The sequence below is a fragment of the Crinia signifera genome, chromosome 4, assembly GCF_055691185.1.
Source record: "Crinia signifera chromosome 4, ASM5569118v1, whole genome shotgun sequence".
Classification (NCBI taxonomy): Eukaryota; Metazoa; Chordata; class Amphibia; order Anura; family Myobatrachidae; genus Crinia; species Crinia signifera.
In genome coordinates this window covers 309,294,932-309,314,490 of record NC_139220.1, presented here as the reverse complement: position 1 = coordinate 309,314,490, position 19,559 = coordinate 309,294,932, and the positions used below count along the sequence as shown (strand labels likewise).

General features: G+C 48.5%; 1 protein-coding gene across 6 annotated transcripts in view; it reads right to left on the bottom strand.

The window, feature by feature from the left end:
* The window catches only part of LOC146075800 (uncharacterized), a 38,726-nt gene extending 19,965 nt beyond the window's left edge, over positions 1-18,761 (bottom strand). Inside the window, exons 1-5 of one of the 6 annotated variants that reach the window (XM_083185401.1) lie at positions 18,004-18,761; positions 16,521-16,563; positions 15,854-15,899; positions 8,539-8,584; positions 7,872-7,917 (exon numbers count right to left, since the gene is read on the bottom strand). The gene's annotated coding sequence lies outside the window, so the exon portion shown is untranslated. Of the gene's footprint in view, positions 1-7,871; positions 7,918-8,538; positions 8,585-15,853; positions 15,900-16,520; positions 16,564-17,652; positions 17,956-18,003 lie in introns of those variants that run through there. The other 5 variants (XM_083185402.1, XM_083185403.1, XM_083185404.1 and 2 more) reach the window with 5 other exon arrangements.
* Between the last annotated feature and the right edge of the window lie 798 nt (positions 18,762-19,559).

Sequence of the window (19,559 nt, the reverse complement as noted above, 5' to 3'; positions counted from 1 at the left end):
GGGGATCCGTGCTCGCCGGGCCCCCACCTTTAGCGTCCTGTGCTGTGCGTCCCGCGTCTGATGCTCTGCCTGCTTCAGGCTGGAGGCTGTGGGCCACTTGAAGTGACAGCACGGGCCGCAATTGGCCCCCGGGCCGGACTTTGGACATGCCTGTTTTAAGATATCACTTTTCTATCTATTCACTAAAACACCATTGGTGTGTACATGTATGTTTGTATGTGTGGTTTTTAACCTCTATAAATTCACTGCCACCTCCCATCGCATTTCATAAGGGAGTTTTATAATATGGAATATTAAAAGTTAAATTTTATGTCTGTATTTTTTGTCTAGTGCACTCCCAAATAACAGTCATTTTCTCTCTTGTGGCTAGACTTTCCCAAACCTCTCATGTTGCAGTAACAAGAACTTGATAAGAACGGCCATTACCTTATGATCTCAGGCCTTCTGAATTATAAACCGCTAACCATTGTGTCTCTCGATGGCCCTATCTCCAACCAGATCCCCTTTTGAAGGAAGGTTTGTCTAGCTATCCAGAATTTTAGACAGGCCTGCCCGATTGTTATGGGGTATGTTAATTTAGTGTTCGATGTCAAAGTAGATAAAAATACCCCAGTACTCAAGGTCTCTGCTAAATTCTCGCCTGGCCCACCAGTAGCATTTCAGTTTATTGCCCGAATTTGACCTGTATGATATCTTGCGCAACTACACATATTATTCTCCGGTTCATAACTCCTTGTTCTATGTGACAAGCGGACATTACAACATTCTAGCTCTATAGATATAATACTTATCTCTTGGTCTGATCATGCCCCAATTCCGTAGTGCTGGAACATTTCTAACAATTTTGTCCCCCTGCCCGCGGAGTCTCACCTCATCTTTGCTCTGACCTTATTGCCAAACACATTAAGTGTATTGTTCCTTTCATGGCTACTAAGGCCCCTTACGACACTACCATATTAACTAGTGTTCACTCTAGAAATTGTGCCGTGCAGGGCGCTGGGGGGCGGGCCGGGGCAGCCGACGGCACACTTGTGGGCAGTCCCGGGCCGCCAACGTCACTAAACTGGACTTCCCTGTGCAAGGCGTCGGGCAGGCACCAGGCTGTTTTAGCGGGGTGCTGCTAGAGGGGCAGGGCGCATTTTGCCCTTTAAAAAACGGGCAGGGCGCAGCGCCCCGCTAAAACAGCCTAGCGGGAACACTATTAACATTTTGTTGCGCATTCAAAGCAGTAGTTTGAGGGACTGCTATACAAGCTGGTGCTAGACTTGAGAAAAAAACCTCATCTGACGTAGGGGTATATTCACTCGAAGTGGGATCCATTTCGACATTCTTTTTTTTTGGAATGGAACAGACATGGGCTATTCAAATCAGCAGCCAAATCTAACTGTCGATCACCCAGCCGGCACTGTGCCTGGGTGAGTAACAGCGGGACGAAGTGGGAGCCAGGACAGCACCGGGTGAGCGGCACTGAACCAGCCCGGCACGGGTAAGAGATGCGGGAGGATGCAAGCTGCAAGTTATGGTGTCCGCCAGCAGAAAAAAAAATAGAATACAGTCGGCAGCCACGCATGGGAACAGGGATGGACGGCAAAAATTGGCCCAAAATGTTTTATGCAAGGGGTATGCATAGTGCTAATGCTGAACGTCTGTGTGTTTCTTTGATTTTGCATGTTGTATTACTATTCTGGTTTAATTATAATTATTAAAGCAGGACTAATGGTTAATATTAAACTTCTTATTTTCAATTCCATTGACCTTAAGAGTGTGCTTCGTATGTTTTAATACACTTATTATATCTCCATACTAGACAAGTTCTCATTTTCTTCCCACTGTGAAAAATATACTGGTCACGTTTCCAGTAGCACCGGCTGGAGTGAAATGGAGGCTAGGTGCTTTGATATATGGTTTCTGCATAGACGACAGAAGGGAGGACGGTATTGGATAAAAGAAAATCAGTTTTAATAAAGATACGATGGTACAGAAGATGAGGAATGGCACAAGGATAAAGGTGCCCATAGACGGTCCGTTCCCGGACCGTCCGTTCTGTACTATGAGATGCGAGCTCCCGCGCATCTCATTTTACGGTACAAAAAGTATGTGCTGCACATACTTTTTGTACTAGGTACACATCGCATCGGATCACAGTGCATGCACAAGGCATGCACTAGGGATGCGATCCGATGCGCGCTAATTAAGTGCCGAACGGATCCGTTAAACGGACCATGTAAAGGCACCTTAATACTGTAGATAATGAGTAAACAAAGTCAATGATATGCAATAGTTATTGTAGAGCTTGCAGGTGATTGGGATGAAGAGATGACTAGACTTGAAGGTTTGAAGAAATAAATGAAAACTTGAAGAATTGGATGATTGAATGAAAAATTGGATGATTGGACAATTGGATGAATCCGGGATGGGTGTGCAGACAACACTAATAACTGTAACCAGGAGGGATCGCAGAGTAATAACTGTCAGGCTGGAGAAAGGATGACCCCTTTGGGGGGGGGGGCTAACCTTGTCCAGTCCGTTAAGGCGGCAGCAGGGGTCTGCGATGTGAAGCTTGAAGACAGCGGGTGTAGCAGGATACCGGATAGAGTCTATGGAACAAGAAGTAGCAGCGCTACCAGCAGCAAGGAGAGTCAGATGCCTAGCATAAGGACATCATTGTACTGACTGCTGGTTTGGCCCAGCAAGTCAGTATTTGAAGGGAGAGCTGCACTGTGATTGGTTGAATGTAAATTGGCAGTGCAGCCTTATAGGAGAAACCAACAAGATGGCCGCCGCCAGGGAGGGCGACAGGTTTCAGAAGCAGGAAGTGTATGCAGCATGCACCAGCCAGCGTGTCCAGCCAGACCCAGAACACTATGGCAACTCAGGCCCCACGCCGTCCAGGCCCCGCATGTCAACGGCGCGCACGCTACCACCGTCACCATGAGATGACAGCGTGACTTCACGCAACCCAGGAACAAGGGAACTGACAGCGGAGGTGAGTGCCAGGGTCTGAATTACCCTGTTAGGTACCCCAGGGGCAGCCATGGCATGGGAGGCATGAGTGGCAGATATGGTGGTCGTGACAATACTGAAGGGAGAATTTCTCAGATTATAGAGAAACTGCTTAGATGAACAACAGTTCAAAACACTAAAGGCCCTTATTCCGATTCACTCTCAGAGGCAAATTCCTTCTTAAGTGGACAAAACCATGTGCACTGCAGGTGGGGCAGATGTAACATGTGCATAGATTTAGATTTGGGTGAGTTATTTTGTTTCTGTGCAGGGTAAATACTGGCTGCTTTATTTGTACAATATAGATCTCACTTTTGAAGTAAAACCTCACCCAAATCTCTCTGCACAAGTTACATCTGCCCCACCTGCAGTGCATATGGTTTTGTCCATTTGAGAAGGAATTTGCCTCTGAGAGTGAACTATAATAACCCCCTAAGTCGGGGTGTCCAAACTTTTTGCGACGAGGGCCAGATTTGGTGAAGTGTAAATGTGTGGCGGCAGACCATTAAGCCTGACATTCTTTGAATTATTATTCACATCAGAATGGTCCCCCACTCTGCCCCCACTCTATGTCCCCCGCCTGCCCCTTCACTGAATTTCCCCCAGCCTGCCCCCATTCGCTGTATGTCCCCCAGCCTGCCCCTCCTTCACTGTATGTTCCAGACTCTGCACCTTTCTCTTAATGTCCATCAGTGCCTCCATTCACTGTATGTCCCCCAGCCTGCCCCTGCTCCCCCTTCTCTGAATGGCCATCACTGCCTCCATTCACTGTATGTTCCCCAGCCTGACCCTCCTTCACTGTATGTCCCCCACTCTGCCCCCTCCCTTCTCTGTATGTTTCACAGCCCCTTGTGTGAGCCAGAGGAAGGAGAGGCAAAGCAGGCACTGCAAGGACAGGAGATGCTTGGGCTCCCGCTGCTGCCCTCCTCCGCTCTGCATGTTACGGGACCAAGCTTCCCCCTTGCTGCCCCCTCCCCAAACACTGCGGTCACTGTGATTGTAGAGTAGGGTGATATACGATTGCAGCAGCAGGGGTAGGACGCCAATCACATCTGACTGTGGCGACCGGCACCTCCTAACTGTAGCAGACAGTAAGGTAAAGGCACGCTCGCCGGGGCCCCACCTTTAGTGTCCTGTGCTTCCCACATCTGATGCTCTGCCTGCTTCCAGCTGGAGGCTGCGGGCCGCTTGAAATGACAGCACGGGCCGCACTTTGGACATGCCTGCCCTAAGTGCTGACCTCTCCCCACCAGACTAAAGGACCATGGCTATAGTAAAACATATATTAAAAAAGCCATGAGTAACTCATAATCTACTGACAGGGTGGAACACCAAAACCCAGGATAACACAGTAATGCTGCCCATGCACTAGGGCGATAAATCGAAGGATTGCATTCATATTCAATAGTTCCCCAAACATGATGCACAGGCCCACCGGCCGTGCAATTTGATCGGGGAGCAGGGTCCGGAGTGCTGGTGGTGGGTTCAGGAAGTGGGGGCTGGGTTCAGGGAGCGGCACTCAGGTGGCAGCTGAGTGCATCGTTGTAAAGGAAAGCGGTCGAAGGAAAAATTTGAAGAAAAAAAAAAACTATTTAAAACACTGGGCAGCCCTCTGATAGCCTAGTGTTTTAATTTTTTGAATTCCGTCCGTAGAGATATCTGCAAAAGAGCCTGCCTCCGACCATGCCGGTGTGCACGGGGAAGCTCAGCACCGCCGTAGATGGCGATACGTGGCACTTGAGAATACACAGAGAAAAAAGACTTGTGTTGGGGGCACTTGTTTTAAGAGATACGTGGCACTTCCCTGGCAGTGCAGAGACTTCGGAGGGGCCGAGCCCGACCCCTTTAGTGACGGCGGCGACCGGGCCCGCACCTTTTCATGACGGCGTGGCCTGGGCACACCCCTTTTGTGGGACTGCCCACAACAGTGACATTTGCAGATCCAGTCCGTCCCCCTTGCACTGCCCCCGTGCAGCAGCACCCTGCCTGCTACTGTTCCTAGAAGGAACACTATCTGCACATATATCTACCAGTGTGTACCCAGCATTATATCAGTAATACGGACAGTAATGGAAACATTATTAGGTACTCTTTACCTAGAACGGCGCCAGCGATTGAAATCGCGGTCGTCGTGGGTAAAAATCGCGGTCATCGCGGGTAAATCGGGATGGCCGCGATGCCCGCGATTTTCCCATAGGGAACAATGTTAAAAAGCCTGATTGACCGCGATTTTACACTTAAATGCCTCAATGGACCCGATTTGGGCATAGAAATCAATGTAAAATGGGCCGCACAGCCCAAATAGGGCCAATTAACCGTTAAATGTCCCCCCCAATTTTTAACGCCACCCCACGATCCACGCCAACCCGAAGCGTGGCGAGCGCAGCGAGCCCGCGAGGGGCGGCGGTACGCGTCCTCCGACCTTTTCATGCCCTACTATCCACTAGGGCGTGGTGTGAGAATATAATAGTGTGGCGAGCGCAGCGAGCCACCGAGCCCGAAGCGTGGCGAGCCCCGCGAGGGGACGCGGATACCTTCACAGGTAGACGCGTCCCCTCGCGGGCTTCACAGGTGTCCGCGTCGCCACGGACACCTGTGAAGCCCGCGAGGGGACGCGCATATCTGTGAAGGTATCCGCGTCCCCCCGCGGGGCTCGCTGCGCTCGCCACGCTTCGGGCTCGGTGGCTCGCTGCACTCACCACACTATTATATTCTCACACCACGCCCTAGTGGATAGTAGGGCATGAAAAGGTCGGAGGACGCGTACCGCTGCGCTCGCCACGCTTCGGGTTGGCGTGGATCGTGGGGTGGCGTTAAAAATTTGGGGGGACATTTAAGGGTTAATGGGCTCTGTGGCCCATTTAACATTGATTCCTATGGCCAAATCGGGTGGATTGAGGCATTTAACAGTAAAATCGGGTCCATCGCGCCTTTTAACATTGATTCCTATGGGAAATCGGGAGCATCGCGTCGCGGGCATCGCGGGTACATTTATGGCCGGCCGCAACCGACACGATTTTCATGTTTAACATTGGTTTTCGACGGGCGCCCTTCTAGGTAAAGAGTACCCATTATTAAAAGAAAACTTAAATCCAACAACTTACAGGACCCCAAAACAATCAGGGATTTACTGGGGAAATCTTGTCAAACAAATTAACTTTTTTGACTCCGTGATTGAAAGAATAGATCAAGTTGGTACTATACTCAAAACCATGGGATTGGATTATAGGAGTGGAATGGATAAGAACTTGGTTGCAGAATAGGGAACGTTGTAGTAAATGAACAACAATTTATGCGGTAAAATGCTACCAGTGCAGTACCCCAATGACCTATACTTGGGCCAGCGCTCTTTAAAAATCGAATACCCCTTTCAGATCAGTGTGCCGGGTCCGGTGCTTTTACATTAAACCCAGTTTGCACATTATACATGTGTAATATCCAGAATATGTGGTTCCTCGCTGAGGGAATATTACTTATAGACACCAGGGGTATTAATAGACAAATGGGGGAGCTGTTATACCCCTTAGTATGGATGCCCTGGACTGGCCTAGCTGTTTCCACTAATGCAAAAGATGACCCAGACTAACCCATGTACCCTGCAAGGTAGGGGAGAAGTCTCAGCCTTCGGTGGGCAGATACTGTGACAAAAGAAACTAATAAAGTTGGAGGGCTCGAGCCCCAGATCCGGGTGCCCGTCGGATAGCTGTGGGGCACGTGGAAAAATACATAAAAAGGCAGCTGTTAACGGACAAGGGCTGGCAGTTTTCCTGGAGAAGTTGGGGTATAGCAGAGCTGCGCAGCCAGCAGCAGTGGATAGCGGTGCTGGGGGAAGCCATTACCTTACCGGAGGGCTGTAAGAATACAGCGGAGGTCCCGGCGGCATCCCCACCGTCAGCGCTGGGCATCGGAGATTGACAGCGCAGAAGTGAGCGCTCCGTCAGCTGCGCAGCCGGCAGCAGTGGATAGCGGTGCTGGGGGAAGCCACTATACTTACCGGAGGGCAGCCAGAATCCAGCGGAGGTCCCGGCAGCATCCCCACCGTCTGCGCCGGGCATCAGAGATTGACAGCGCAGAAGCAAGCGCTCCGTCAGCAGTGCGCCAGCGGCTGAATTCCGGTGACCGGGTGCAGGAATCTAGCGCATCCCGGTCCACCAGGAGGTGTGACCCCGCCCGCTGGGCGGACCCGGAGTTCAGTACACCAACACGAAAGGTGAGCCGGCGCTGGGCGGTCACGGAGCTGACTCTCTATTCGCTGAGGTGGGTGATTGATAGAAGGAGGTGCGGCTGGAGTCCCATTAAGCAGAGTCCTAATAAGCAAAGTCCCAATAAGCAACCCAGGCTGGCGTCCTGGAGGTGGGTGGCGAAGCAAAGCGAGGCCTAGTAATAAGGGGCAGCTCAACTGTCAGCATATGACACAGTAAGTAGGCGGAGGGAAAGTGCTAGACAGACATATGCCCGTGCTGCAGTGAAAACAGACTATAGTGAATGCAATATAAGTGCAACAGGGAGAAAGTAACCCCGCATCTAACAGACATTTATGGTCCTCTAATGGGCTAGCGTACTTCTCAAAACAGTCTTGGACATTGTGTGGCAACCTATGTTCAATAACCTTTGACCAGTCTTCATAATAGCAGCCATATTACAACCACCTGTACCGACAAGATTGCCAGATCTCTGAGTACAGACCAGACAGAGCCTGTTAACAGTGTTAGGAATCAGCCAAACCTAGTTAAGGCTACAAGAGGGAGCATGCTAATGATAATGCAATGATTCTAGCAGAGTAACCTTTTACTAATCGAAGGGAACAAGGGTGTCAGATTACACACTTAAGTGGATACAAAGACTTGTTAACAGCACAGCACACTTACCTAGAAGGGGAATGCCATCGATATTCACGAATCACCACTGTAGTTTCTACGAATAAAAACAGACAGGATCAAGCAAAGCCTCTTCAGGGTTACAGAGCATAAATCCAGCAAGGGATCCTTATTACCAGCGGCATTAATAAAGACGAGACGTCTAGCCCACTAAAGCACAGGATTACACATTGTAGCAAAGGGTTGATACTTTGGAGAGAAAGTTGCTGTCAGAAATAAACAGTTTATTATAAGGAAACAGTGAAAGGCGCTGTGGGTGATAAAGCACACTGTATATTCAGGACTTTGCAGCTCAATAAGACAATCCGTAGATTAACTGGAAACCCTTTAGGACATAAGTTGAGCTGTCAGTATAAGATTGAGACGTGTATTTAAAATGGAAAAGTTGTCTTTAGCCTATGCATGGTAGATGTGTATAGTAATTGAATTGTTAGAAGAACAACGCTGAATTTTGTCGTTTGTACTGCATTTTAGCTAATTGAAATAGACAAGTTTATTGCATTGTTGACAAATTGATATTGTTTCGCTGTTATATCGGTTATACGTGGTTATACATTGTGTCATATCCTGTGAAAAATTAGAAGTTATATACATATTTAATATAATATCAAAAAGTATAAATAAACACCTTATTATAAAAGAAATTGCTTATACTTACCGACAAGAGAAGATCCTTGGCAGCGGAGAGAAGAAGTGTACAGAACCTACAAAAGATAAAGGTAGAAGGAAATTAAAATAAAAATTCCGGTACATTACAAGGAATTTTCGTGGCGTCACGAACAGGATATCGAATAGTTAATTGTGCGCAAGGGGAAAACAAAAAGAAAAAAAATGTCTCAGGAACAAGCATCAGCTTCTGGAGCACAAGGAGAAGGCGTACCTAACGAAAACGTTGCTGGCCCGACGATGATAACTTCACCCATCACAATGCCCTACTATTATGGAGCTCCGTGGATGCCCACATATTCAGGCAAAGTGCGACTATCTGGCACCACCACCTTTAAGGACTTCAAATCCCAATTACAAGCGATGTTTACCATCCACCCATTGAAGGAGGAGCAGAAGGTCCAAATGCTTATTGGACAGTTAAGGGGTGCAGCCAAGAGGGAGGTCAAGTCATGGCCAGACCAACAAATCAAGACCGTCGATGGGATCTTCGAAAAATTAGTCGCCATGTTTGAATCCCGAACCGTGGCGGCATTGAAGAAACGACTTTATGCAAGACAGCAACTACCCAATGAGACACTAAGAGATTTTGCGTTGAGTCTCCAAGAGTCACTCAAGACGTTACAGGCTTTGGACCCTCGTGAAATGCAACAAGAGAACGAGACACTGATAAATGTGTTTGTAGAGGGGGCCAGGTGTAAAGATGTGAGAAAACAGCTTCGGATGTATCGATCACAGAATCCAGATGCTTCATTTTTGGAGTTTAAGGAGGCGGTACTGAAAATTTTGGAGGACGAACAGCCGGATGAGGATGAGAGTTCCGAGTCAGACGATATGAGTGAGCCAGATGTTCCACACAAAAAACACTCCGTATATAAAACCGACTTGCCAAAGGCCAAAGAGTTTCCTGTCCTCCAACAAGTGCAAGCCCCTGTTCAACCCGACAGAGTAGGGGTCTTAGAGGGACAAATGACACAGCTTACCAGGAGCCTTGACCTGGTCTGTCAAGAATTGAGAGAACTTAAGCAACACCAGATGCCTAACAAACCGCAAGAGTGGCGTTCAGATCGAAGAATGCCGCCTCGAAGATGGGATGTTCCTAGATTTACAGGAAGGCTACCTACGGATCAGTTTGACTCTCAAGGTAGGCCCATTTGCAGGAAGTGCCAGAGGAGCGGACATATTGCTCGCAATTGTCAACAGGAAGCTTTAAACACGGAGGTCCCGAGGCAGGGGACCAACCCTCGGGAGGAGACCAGGCAATAGGTCCATCGTCAGAGGAATGGTGGCCACACTACGTGGGAGAGTGTCTTTCATTGGCGATTTCGATAAGGGGAGTGAAAGTCCCTGCGTTATTGGACACGGGCTCCCAAGTGACAACAATTCAATTAGACAAATTTATGAAACACTGGAAGAAAGATGAAATTAACACACCCCCTACTAACTGGATGAATTTAGTGGCAAGTAACGGCCAGCCCATCCCATGTAGTGGTTATTGGGAAGCAGAGATAGAAATTGGAAACACTAAGTTAACAGCGCAGGGCTGTCTAATCTCCACTGATAAAAATGAGTATTTCCCACCTGTCATCATTGGGATGAATGTTCTACGCAACTGTCCGGATGAGATTATTTACGCCCTGAGGACCAAGATATCTTTAGTCCCGCCAGGTGAAAGAAGAATTTTACAGCAGACCATTCGTTTTCTACAAGGCCAAAGAAATTTCGCTAACAAGCTTGGGGAAATAGGAAAAGCCTGAATTGCGGACCGGAATCCTGTTATTCTTCAACCTAATTCTGAAACAGTTGTATGGTGCAAGGCTCGAATGGGACCAGGAGGGCTCGACTATGAAGCATTGATTGAACCATGTGACAATGAAGGCCAGAATCCATTTGTGGCTGCCCGGGCTCTAGTCTCAGTACATCAAGGGAGAGTGCCAGTTCGGATACTAAATCCTCAGTCTTATCCGGTGCGGATGTTTCGGTATTGTCCTGTTGCCAAGATCTCACAAGTAACTTTCCAAGAAGTATTAGGAGAAGTATTAACGGTAGCGCAACAGGGGGCAACCTCCGAGGAGCATGAATCTCACTCAACTGAATGTTCCTGGTTGAAAGATGTAAAGATTGGTGATGAGGGCACTTCAGAAGAACGAAGACAAGGAGTAATCCAGGTTGTGTTGAAAAATAGTGCCGCATTTAGGAAACATGCATCCGATTTCGGCAGGGCCCTGGGAGCTTGTCACCATATTCCTACTGGAACAGCTCATCCTATTAAAGAACGGCATCGTCCTTTGCCCCCTGCTCTGTACCAGCCAGTACGCACAATGTTGGAGGAAATGAAAGAGTCCGGAGTGATCAGGGATAGCTGTAGTCCATGGTCCGTGATAGTGAAGAAAAAAGATGGAAGTCTCCGGTGTTGTGTCGACTATAGAAAGCTCAATGCGGTAACCCATAAGGATGCCTATCCTTTACCGCGTATTGAAGAAACGTTAACCGCATTAAAAACTGCCAAGTTTTTCTCTACGTTAGACTTAACAAGCGGATACTGGCAAATCCCAATGGCCATCGAGGATCAAGAAAAGAACGCATTCACCACCCCAATGGGCCTTTTCGAATGGGACAGAATGCCATTTGGGCTGTGTAATGCACCTGCGACATTCCAACGCGTAATGGAGCACTGTCTTGGGCACCGGAATTATGATATGGTCCTCTTATATTTAGATGACATCATCATTTTTTCTAAATCATATTCTGATCATCTGCAACATCTTGATGACGTCCTCTCCCAGTTGACAAAGTACGGACTCAAGTTAAAACCAGCGAAATGCCATCTGCTAAAGCCTCGTGTACAGTATCTGGGCCATATAGTTAGCGCCAATGGAATTGAAACAGATCCTGAAAAAACCCGTGTTGTGGAAGATTGGCCGATTCCTAAAACCCTTAAAGAAGTTAGGAGTTTCCTAGGGTTTGTAGGATACTACAGACGATTCATCCAGGGGTTTGCCAAAATCGCCACGCCACTACATGAACTTTTACGCGGAAAGTCAGGTGCGGATAAGAAAAGCAGGTACTTGTGAGTTATTCGGGCTGCCGATTTTTTGATTGTATGCCTTAAGTTAAGGCATACAATCAGATGCGATGCGATATCGCATCGCATGCGACCATCGGATGCGATGACCCGATTTTTCCATAGGAATCAATGTTAAAATTGACTGAGTCCATTTTAACATGGAATTCAATGGGAAAAAGGGGTCCTTTTCATACCCCTACTATCCAAGTGGGCATGGAGTTGGATATAAACCTGTGGCGAGCGAAGCGAGCCCCGCGAGGGGACGGTATTCTGTGTCCGCTCGCCACGCTTCGGGCTCGGTGGCTCGCTACGCTCGCCACAGGTTTATATCCAACTCCATGCCCACTTGGATAGTAGGGGTATGAAAAGGACCCCTTTTTCCCATTGAATTCCATGTTAAAATGGACTCAGTCAATTTTAACATTGATTCCTATGGAAAAATCGGGTCATCGCATCGCATCCGATGGTCGCATGCGATGCGATGTGCCCGATCCGACCAGATTTAGAAATCGGCAGCCCGGATAACTCACAAGTACCGAAAAGCAATATCCCTGTGCGATGGGTTGAAGTGCATCAAGAAGCTTTTGAGCAACTGAAGTCTTCGTTACTGAAAGCCCCGTTATTGGCTTACCCAGACTATGAACAGCCCTTTTATGTCAGTACAGACGCTAGCCATCAGGGACTGGGGGCCGTCCTGTACCAGAAAGAAAATGGAAATAATAAAGTAATCGCCTACGCCAGCAGAGGTTTAAGAAAAACGGAGAGAAACAGCGAAAATTATAGTACTTTTAAATTAGAATTCCTCGCTGTAGTTTGGGCAATCACTGAAAAGTTTAAAAATTACTTAGCCGCGGCCAAAGTAATAATAACCACCGATAACAACCCATTGGCCCATCTTCCGACGGTCCACCTGAATGCTTTGGAACAGAGATGGGTATCGAGATTGGCAAACTTTAATTATACTATCCAGTATGGTAGCGGTAAAACCAACAATGCTGCCGATGCTTTATCCTGCTTGCCCACAGATGAGTTAACGGAGAAAGAGGATGAGTTGGAAGATATAGAGACTCCGCCATTTAGTCGTTCTAGAGTCAGGCAGAATGTCATCCAAGTCAACACAACAGAGGAGGATCAGGAGATTCCAGGAATTGATTGGAGTGCAGTTCAGCATCAAAGCTCCACCATACAAGAAGTAAAGCGTATGATACAGAATGACGTCTGGTTAACCAAAGAACAGAGGAAAACCGCAGACCCTGAGTTAATAAAATTGTTGAGGCATCGTGAGAAAATCTATTTCAAGAAAGGAGTAATGATTAGGAGCATTGTCGATCCAGGAACACATCAAAACCTCCAGCAAATAGTTGTGCCCAGATCACAAGTCGAACATTTATTGTCAGCATATCATAATGAATCTGGACATTTTGGGATGCAAAAGACCGAGGCTGTGCTGAGAAGTAGATATTTCTGGATAGGGTTAAAATCAGACGTGGAAAAGTGGTGCCAGAATTGTGCCGTCTGTTCCCGAAAAAGAGGTACTGGGCCAATGCAGAAGGCCCCTTTACATCCCATCACCAGCCAATATCCTCTTGAACTAGTGGCTCTGGATCACGTAAAGTTGGATACGAGTTCGCAAGGATACCAATACATGCTCACTATAACCGACCATTACAGCAAGTTTATAGTGGCTGTCCCAGTGAAAGACATGACCGCAAAGACCACAGCAACGGTCTTTCTAAATAAGTTTGTTCGTCCTTATGGATATCCAGACCGCATCTTAACAGATCAAGGTGCTGCCTTTGAGTCACAATTGTTCAAGGAGCTCTGTCAACTGTATAAGTGTAAGAAACTAAGAACAACTGCTTATCATCCTCAAACCAACGGATTGTGCGAGAGAGTTAATCAGACCCTGATTGGAATGATCAGAAGCCTTCCAGTGGAGAAAAGATCCAGATGGCCAAGCATCCTTCCAGAGCTCACCTATTTATATAACAACATCGAACATTGTTCTACAGGCTTCACGCCATATTATCTTCTATTTGGCAGAAGGGGCAAACTCCCTAAAGATTTGGAATTGTTACCCGCATTAAATGACTCCTCCTTTCCCCCTGAAACGGATTGGGTACAAGAGCACCAAAATCGGATGAAACTTGCTAAAGAAATTGTGCTACAAAAGATGGAGACAGTGCATCAGCGACAAGAGCAAAATTATAACTTAGACGCCCGAGCGATTCCCTTACCGCTGGGAAGTCGCGTGTGGAAAAAGAAAAATCACCGTTCCGGAAAGTTAGACGACAGATGGGAAGAAGAGCCCTATCAAATTGTAGGGGTCCCGGACGACAATGTATTCACGTATCGGATAGAGAGACAAACTGATGGATACACTAGTGTGGTGCATCGGAATCAACTAAAATTGTGCACAACTGAGCTGTCACCGTCTACTATGAAAGAGGAAATTGAAAGAGGGATCCGATTCCCTTAGGAAGGAAAGGGCGATCCTCTTACTGATCCCATGGCAATGTTAATGCTTATGACTGGGCCTGTTATTATGGAGACTGGTTGCCCACGCTCACAAAGTTCATGTTATAGTCGTCATGAAATTGTAATTGATGATATGGATAGCATTGCTTTGACAAAGATAGACATGTCTGAACCGGAGTTAAGAAGGTCAGAGAGAAGTAATAAAGGTCACTTACCTTTACGTTATAGAGAGTAGCTTTGTATGCAATTGTTATGTATCTGTTTTATAAGTTGTAATATTTTATGTAAGAATGCGTGGGGACACGCAAATTTCTAGGGGGGTTGTATGTAATATCCAGAACATGTGGTTCCTCGCTGAGGGAATATTACTTATAGACACCAGGGGTATTAATAGACAAATGGGGGAGCTGTTATACCCCTTAGTATGGATGCCCTGGACTGGCCTAGCTGTTTCCACTAATGCAAAAGATGACCCAGACTAACCCATGTACCCTGCAAGGTAGGGGAGAAGTCTCAGCCTTCGGTGGGCAGATACTGTGACAAAAGAAACTAATAAAGTTGGAGGGCTCGAGCCCCAGATCCGGGTGCCCGTCGGATAGCTGTGGGGCACGTGGAAAAATACATAAAAAGGCAGCTGTTAACGGACAAGGGCTGGCAGTTTTCCTGGAGAAGTTGGGGTATAGCAGAGCTGCGCAGCCAGCAGCAGTGGATAGCGGTGCTGGGGAAGCCATTACCTTACCGGAGGGCTGTAAGAATACAGCGGAGGTCCCGGCGGCATCCCCACCGTCAGCGCCGGGCATCGGAGTTTGACAGCGCAAAAGTTAGCGCTCCGTCAGCTGCGCAGCCGGCAGCAGTGGATAGCGGTGCTGGGGGAAGCCACTATACTTACCGGAGGGCAGCCAGAATCCAGCGGAGGTCCCGGCAGCATCCCCACCGTCTGCGCCGGGCATCAGAGATTGACAGCGCAGAAGCAAGCGCTCCGTCAGCAGTGCGCCAGCGGCTGAATTCCGGTGACCGGGTGCAGGAATCTAGCGCATCCCAGTCCACCAGGAGGTGTGACCCCGCCCGCTGGGCGGACCCGGAGTTCAGTACACCAACACGAAAGGTGAGCCGGCGCTGGGCGGTCACGGAGCTGACTGTCTATTCGCTGAGGTGGGTGATTGATAGAAGGAGGTGCGGCTGGAGTCCCATTAAGCAGAGTCCTAATAAGCAAAGTCCCAATAAGCAACCCAGGCTGGCGTCCTGGAGGTGGGTGGCGACGGAGGCGAGGCCTAGTAATAAGGGGCAGCTCAACTGTCAGCATATGACACAGTAAGTAGGCGGAGGGAAAGTGCTAGACAGACATATGCCCGTGCTGCAGTGAAAACAGGCTATAGTGAATGCAATATAGGTGCAACAGGGAGAAAGTAACCCCGCATCTAACAGACATTTATGGTCCTCTAATGGGCTAGCGTACTTCTCAAAACAGTCTTGGACATTGTGTGGCAACCTATGTTCAATAACCTTTGACCAGTCTTCATAATAGCAGCCATATTACAACCACCTGTACCGACAAGATTGCCAGATCTCTGAGTACAGACCAGACAGAGCCTGTTAACAGTGTTAGGAATCAGCCAAACCTAGTTAAGGCTACAAGAGGGAGCATGCTAATGATAATGCAATGATTCTAGCAGAGTAACCTTTTACTAATCGAAGGGAACAAGGGTGTCAGATTACACACTTAAGTGGATACAAAGACTTGTTAACAGCACAGCACACTTACCTAGAAGGGGAATGCCATCGATATTCACGAATCACCACTGTAGTTTCTACGAATAAAAACAGACAGGATCAAGCAAAGCCTCTTCAGGGTTACAGGGCATAAATCCAGCAAGGGATCCTTATTACCAGCGGCATTAATAAAGACGAGACGTCTAGCCCACTAAAGCACAGGATTACACATTGTAGCAAAGGGTTGATACTTTGGAGAGAAAGTTGCTGTCAGAAATAAACAGTTTATTATAAGGAAACAGTGAAAGGCGCTGTGGGTGATAAAGCACACTGTATATTCAGGACTTTGCAGCTCAATAAGACAATCCGTAGATTAACTGGAAACCCTTTAGGACATAAGTTGAGCTGTCAGTATAAGATTGAGACGTGTATTTAAATTGGAAAAGTTGTCTTTAGCCTATGCATGGTAGATGTGTATAGTAATTGAATTGTTAGAAGAACAACGCTGAATTTTGTCGTTTGTACTGCATTTTAGCTAATTGAAATAGACGAGTTTATTGCATTGTTGACAAATTGATATTGTTTTGCTGTTATATCGGTTATACGTGGTTATACATTGTCTCATATCCTGTGAAAAATGAGAAGTTATATACATATTTAATATAATATCAAAAAGTATAAATAAACACCTTATTATAAAAGAAATTGCTTATACTTACCGACAAGAGAAGATCCTTGGCAGCGGAGAGAAGTGTACAGAACCTACAAAAGATAAAGGTAGAAGGAAATTAAAATAAAAATTCCGGGACATTATACATGCGGAGAACCGGGTTTACCCCATCTAACAACCATTGCCAGGTCGGTCGACCCATGTTATAAGCTAGTGTTCACGCGGGATGCAGTTATATTCCCGGCGGTCGGAATCCCGCGTTCAAAAACCTAACACTCTCTCCCTCTATGGGTGTCCACGACAGTGCACGTTTTCCAGGTCACCCAGCAGGTGCACTCATTATTCAGACATTAAAAAAGATCCACAGGTGGAGCTAATTATGTCACTTGTGATAGTGGGGCAGATGTACGAAGCAGCGTTAAGTGCAAAAATGCACTTAACGCTGGTTAACTGGGGGGGGGGGGATTACATTTATGCTAATGTATTACTAGCGCACCGAACGTGCGCTAGTGACAGCCCGCCGAGTTATGCTTGGCGGGGCTGTCCCCTGCAACCCCCCCCCCCAGGGATTAACAGCCGGGGCGATGTATTAACAGCCTTCAAGGTGTTAATTCACCCCGGCCGCTTCGCCAGCTCAGGGCTAGCGTTGTCCTATCCCCCACTGTGGGGACAACGCTAGCCCTGCTTCTGGCTCGGGCTGCGCAGGAGATCCTGCGGTTTTTGCGAGATCCCGCGCATGCCCATTAGAGCCGGACAGGGGGGTTGGGAAGCGCACCGAGCATGCGTGGGACACCGGGGGAGCCGTTAACGCTGGGCTCCCCGGCGTCCCAGCTAGGTAACCTGGAAAACATGGACCGTTGGTAGATCTCGAGGACCGGTTTGGACACTCCTGATTTACAGTATATAATAATAAATCAGAATCAGGCCCAATATGCCTCACATTCTGATTTTCCCATGGGCTACAAAGAAAGTGGATGATAGTAAAACACTGACCATCGATAGTTTTACCTATCGATGGGTATTTCCAGTATTGCCATCGATGCCCATCCCTACAGTGTACAGGCACTGTGACTGCGGCTGGGGGAGAACAACATCACAGCAGCCCCTGGTCGCTGCTAGGATCTATACACCGATAACACCCAGCCCACAATTCAAAGTAAAATATGCATTACAGCACGTACTTGTACAAACACAGAGGGAATCGTACGGTTTAGCTGAGTCCTCATTATACATTCATATAATGTATTCTCTTTTGGACCTATCATCAACATCTAAGCAACATATTACATACAGCCAGCGTAGGGGGAGGATACAAAGGGGATAAAAAACATACGATGCTTTAATATCACTCAGACTGTGCTGCCATCGATGGAAACCATCGACGCTCGATTCCCCTGCGACGTCCGATAGTCACGTGTACTGTAAAACATCGGCACCTACTAGTACAGATTAATGTCTGAGCAGCCGGAGCTCCACGCAGCCCCCCAGTGTGCTTGTACTGTACATACAGGAGCTCCATGCTCAGCGCTCACCTCACTCCCCGCAGCCGCCGGACACTCGCTCACTCCGGTTCTACGCGTTCTCCCGCTGCTGCCTCTGAGACCTGTGGGCGTGGGATTGGGAAGCACACGACGGAGAAGGCTGGGCGGGGACACGGGTGAGGGGAGTAGACTGGGCGGGGACACAGGTGAGGAGTCGGGCTGGAGACACGGGTGAGGGGAGGAGACTGGGCGGGACACGGCCGGGTGAGGAGGAGACTGGGCGGGGACACGGGTGAGGGGGAGGAGACTGAGCGAGGACACATGTTCGCTCTCTCTCATCCCCCAGGCGCTCAGAGCAGGTTTCCGGCTGCGTCTCTTCCTGACGTCACCAGGTCATTTGGCTGGACAGCAATAATGGCCGCTGCGGTGGGGATGTCCCAAGATCCTCTGCTCCCACGCAGCGCCCCTTCCTGCCCAGCAAGCGCTTCCCCATCCGTACTTCCGGTGCACGTCCTCGCTCAGGGCCAGTGCATGGTGGGAAATTACCAAAACTGAATGTGATCTAGTGCGTGCATATTGCGGTGGAACAATGAACACCATACATGCAGCTGCAGGGGAGCAAGCAGTGGGGTTCCCAGACCGGCCTCCCAACCTCAGCATCGATACCATAGCCACGATGCCTGCTGCCATCATGCCAAGCCCCTGTGCCAGCCGCCGCTAGAAGTAGGGTGACCAACTCATCCCTTTAATCCGGGACACATATTAATGGGATGCAGTTAAACTCCCGGCGGTCGGGATCCCGGCGCTCAGAATCCCGACCACCGAAATCCCGACACTTTCTCCCTCCGTGGGTGGCGAGCGCAGCGAGCCCGCAAAGGGGGGGATGGCTATCCCGAACGCCGGGATTTCATACTGAATCCATATTAATTACACAGGTTCTGTGGCTGGCTTTCACCTGGTTTTAAACTGCCACACCTCAAGACTCCATTTCACCTGGTTTTAAACTGCCACAGAACCTGTGTAATTAATATGTGTTCCGGATTAAAGGGATGAGTTGGTCACCCTAGCTAGAAGTGACTGACATTATTACGCGCGGCCACACACTAAACTGCCCGACCCCAGCACTCACCTCACTCCCTGCCGCTGCTAGACACACAATGACGGCATTATTTATAGCTCCGCTGCCGCCTGCTTTGAGACTAGACTAGACTAGAGCAGGAACCGGAGCACTAAAAGATGACCGGGCGGGCGCGTGGAACAGGCTGGGCGTAGTTACATCGCAAATTCGCAATGGGGAGGCGAGGCGGCGGTTACATTGATGAGAAGGAATAAACGGGGCTGGGAGGAGACTGGGCGGGGACACGGATTATGGGGAGGAGACTGTGCGGGGACACGGATTACAAAGAGGAGATGTGTGGGGACACATTTTATGGGGAGGAGAGTGGTCGGGAAAACGTATCAGGGAGAAGAGACTGGGCGGGAACTCATCCCCCAAGCGCACAGACCTGGGTTTCCCGCCTCGGCATCTCCTGACGTCATCAGGTCATGGGGCTGGACATAAGTCATGACGGCGGCAATGTCACATGATCCTCTGCTCCCACACAGCT